This window comes from Cyanistes caeruleus, chromosome 3 (genome assembly GCF_971803275.1).
Source record: "Cyanistes caeruleus chromosome 3, bCyaCae1.hap1.1, whole genome shotgun sequence".
Classification (NCBI taxonomy): domain Eukaryota; kingdom Metazoa; phylum Chordata; class Aves; order Passeriformes; family Paridae; genus Cyanistes; species Cyanistes caeruleus.
The window spans coordinates 30291253-30295411 of NC_141703.1; the positions used below are offsets into that span (position 1 = coordinate 30291253).

Genomic DNA, 4159 nt, shown 5'->3' on the forward strand with positions numbered 1-4159 from the left:
CACCATGGGAACTTAAAATGGAGCCATAAGGTTTTGAAAATATCAATCTTATTAACTCAACAGTTTGGTTTCAGTAATTTATGCAGCTTTTGGAACTGACCTAATACTTAAATGTACATAAAAGAGCAAGCAGTAATCAATCCCAGACTTCTCCTAGTAACAAGCCAGGCTTTTCCCAGGTTTCAGAAAATGGAGCATATTTTAGAGTTTTCTAAACCTTGTTAATAGCTGCATCTATAAGACTTGTAAAAGTGCAAGGAGGATTTACTGCCACTTCTGCAACAGGCGGAATAGAGTTAGATTTATTTAAGAGTTGAGTGCTGAGGGCAAGATCCAAATCACTTCCTTACAGTCTGTGTTGGGGCTGAGGCACAAGTCAGGCATCTGTTCAGAAAGCACCCAAATCCCAGCAGACACTCCTGGCTGGCCCAGGATCTCTCTGGGCAGCAGCTGCTGTGGTCTGGCTCTGCTGCTTGCATAGGAAACCCCCTGGTACCCCAAAGGCTACAGAAGGTGCCCAAGCCCACAGAATGGACACAAAGTTCAGATTGAAGAGCTGTAGCAGTGAGGGACACACCTGCATAAACACCCAGAAAAGGTCCCCAATAAAAAATCTCCAGGAAAAAAGTTTGAATCCACCAACTCCAGTGCATGGGCTTGCCACCACGCTGAAGAGGAAGCAGAGCAAACACAGTAGGAACGTGCTGTGCTGGGTGACTCATCTGTAAGGGCTGCTGTATTAAAAAGGGCAGAAATAAGGTCCCAGACCCATTTCAAGAGTGTTTCTGATTTTTCCTGATAACTGTTGCATGAAAAAACCATGATGGCTGCAAAGATCAAGAACCTCCCAGCTGAGAGTCACAACCAATTAGTTGCACCTCCCCAGCTCCTAGAATATGATGGAGAGCAGCTGTGCCTGCAATGCCCAGTCCCTGGTTACCTGTTCATCTGTCCCCACCAGCTCCTCTGGCTGCAAAAGGCATAAAGTCCTGGGTTTTGCATGAACACAAACTCATCGTGATCCTGCTTGGAGGCACACGGCAACACCAGGACTTGTCAGCACCTTTCAGGTGAGGGGGGACTGCATAGTCCAGGTTCTGCAAGGTGAAGGGGGTGGGTTAGCAGTTAAGAATCAGGCCCCAGAGCTATAGAGGAGGGGGTCTCTAGATCATTATTAGTTCCTCAGCAACTCTGTCTTTAACAAAGAAGGTTTCTGGAGAGCCTTTATGCCTCAGTTTCCCTTCCCACTGCCAGAGTCGAGTGCCTCACTACCAGACTGGTAACATAACAGTACCTCTCCTGGGGCCAAGCAACTATTGCTGAGACATCACAAGATCTCAAGCCAGCAGGTACAGTACAGATCTGCGTCACACACTAAAATCTGGTTGAGGAATGTGCTTTTAAACTAATAAAACTGCTGTGCTCTTAAGGTTAGAAACGTTCTTATAGATGTTGCTGAAATGGGGTCAAAGAATGCAGCTCTCACTCCTTGCTTCAGGAATTATTGTACAGTAAGTTATTGTGACCTAAATATTGTGGCCTCTGCTGACACTTCATGTGATAAGGCAAAATCCATTTTAGAAATTTTAAGGGTGACATATTCAGTGGTGGGGAGAGACAGGAGACAGAGTTAGCCAGTACTGGGACTACTCCTTCCTTCCCTTTCGCTTAAATTAGCATGACATAATTTAAAGTTTGGGTTTGCAGCCTTTTAGTGAGGGGTGTAAATTCTGGATTTTCACCTGCAGTCTCCTGTGTGAGCTCTGTGACTGACAAGAATGCCTACAACACATATTTTCAGGTGGTGCAGCAGAGGACTTGTGGTCCCAAAAGCACACCCTCAGAAGTGAAGGTCCATCCCAGCCCAGGTTCAGAGGAGGGAGAAGGAACCAGAGCAGTGCCCAGCAAACCACACAGCACAAGGGATCTGCAGGAGCTTTACATGAAGTCGAACTTCACTTCCCTTGTCAGCCTGCTCTGAGTGACTCACTGAAGGTGCTGAACAGACTAACGAGTGGGAGGAGGAAACGGGCGGGGGGAGAGGAAGAAAGGGAGACAGGCAGTAAGATGAAACTAGGAACATTGATATATATGACCAAAAAAAAAAGAAGAGAGACTGTTTTTTTAGAAAGTTGCACTACTCCTTCCACTAGTCCTTTTCGAACTCTAATGTGAATGGCGTAGAATCCAACATCTCCGAGATTTGAGGAAGAAAAAAAGAAGTATGAATAGCTAAAGTGAGATGATATCACGTTTAACCTGATATTTATGATGAAACTCCAGGGGTTTGATTTATTCAGATGTCACTTACTGTTCATCCCAAGCGTAACAGAGGACATGTTGGAATTGCAATCTTTATTTAGGGTTTGTTAGCATGATTCAATTTTTTACTGCCCTTTTGGGAGTTATTTTTCATCTTTAGGCAGATATCACTGCTAAGAGGAAAAGAGGTGGGGTTTTTTTTATATTATTTTTTCTTTTTTCTTTTTTTTTTTTTTCCCTAGCTCCTTGGGCAAGATGGTTATTAAGCAAATGGGAATTTGAGTTTTTGAATTTGCTGGGGTGTGTGCTGGGCTGTCCCCTGACCTGTGATAGGACATACTGCAGTCTGGTTTTTTTAAAGGATCAGAGCTATAGGGCAGGAGTGACTCCTTTGGGCATCTCTGCTTTGAAGATACTGCAAAAAAGCAAGTAATGCTTAACACCAAACCAGAATTTTTACTGTTATTGAAGACAGGGTATTTTGCGTAGAGTACTGTGATTGGCACAGCGTCTCTAAAGACCAAAAGTCATGTATATTACTTTTCCTGGAGAGGCTCCCTGTATCCTAACCTGCCCATGTTCCTCTCATCCTTTTCCTACCCCATCCTACTTTAAGTCTCACCAGGATCTCTTGAGAGCTGTTTCTTATCAGAGCCTCTGAGTTTGCCAACCTCTGCATTGGTGGTGTGACGTACACAAACAAAGATTTCTCCGAGATAATTGTCTTCATTCAGGGAGTAATTTGAGATTTATATCCTGATGTCCATAAATAAAAGGCCACAAAGTCTATGGCTGAGCACTGTACCCGTGCCCCTGGATGAACCTGGGGGTATTGCTGTCTCCAGTGAGACTCCCACGAGGCAGTCAGCTCTGTGAAGTGGCTTTTCCATCCAAAGAAGGGCTGACGTGAAGGTACATCAAAGAAAACAATGAATGCCTCCTGCTCTGACCTACATATTTCATTCTGAGAGACTCAACTACATCTGCTAGAACACTTGGAACAACTGTTATCTTTTAGAAATGAAAAGTCATTTCTTCAGGGAATAGCATGGGGTGGGGAGGGGGCGAGCCTGTAGTGGCTTGCTAGGGTGCAGAACATTTAAACTCTGCTGTATTGATTGTAGTTTATGATTGAATGTAATCATTACTGTGTCTGTATTTTTCTGTTTCATTGAAACCATCAGGCAGTGAGTCACACTGTGCATGTAACCCGGAGGAAAGTGCAAAGAGGCTGCTGAGGAGTAGCAGTACAAAAATACCATTGGCATCTTTTCCCTAGGAGAGCAGGGCTCTGGACAATTTCCACAGTCTATTGCTGTTTTTCTTTTACATGCATTTGCTGCTAAAATGTGTAATAGAATTGAGGACACGGTTGTGAGTAAAGATTCTTCTCGCACATGCTGTTCCATAATTAAAGAACAGCTATAATAGAAACCCTGCTTTTTTTCTTTTTTCTTTTTTTATTAATGAGCTCAAATTCTTATAGGCATTAAAAGGGCATATGCTTTTCTTCTAATTTAGAGATTAAAAAAATCTCACAGCAGATCAAGAGGAAGGCTGCAGTTTGAACTCTTTACTGAAAGAAGATGCACTGTCATTAGCAACAAAACAATTTTAATTAGCCTGGTCCTGGATTTGTGGTAACACATGCCAAAAGGATAGTGATTTGGAAGAATGGGAGATACTCTCCTCTTGGTTTAGTACAGAGGGTTCAACTCTATAAGAAATGAACACCCTTCAAAATATTTTAACTGCAGTTTTTAATTACCTGGATTTTAGATAATGTTTTTGTTGTTGGGTTTGGTTTGGGTTTTTTCCACTGAAGATACTAAAATTCAATTTGGGAATTCTTCCTTCTTCCCTAGAATTTGGCTTCTTTCAGTCCCATTTGTGGGTG

The 4159-nt window shown here is 42.9% G+C and overlaps 1 long non-coding RNA gene across 1 annotated transcript; it reads left to right on the forward strand.

Moving 5' to 3' along the window:
• The first annotated feature begins 401 nt into the window (after positions 1-401).
• On the forward strand, positions 402-3696 carry LOC147654048 (uncharacterized). The gene is made up of 2 exons (XR_015284374.1): positions 402-1070; positions 1802-3696. It is a non-coding gene; the product is annotated as an uncharacterized LOC147654048 (long non-coding RNA).
• The last annotated feature ends 463 nt before the right edge of the window (positions 3697-4159 follow it).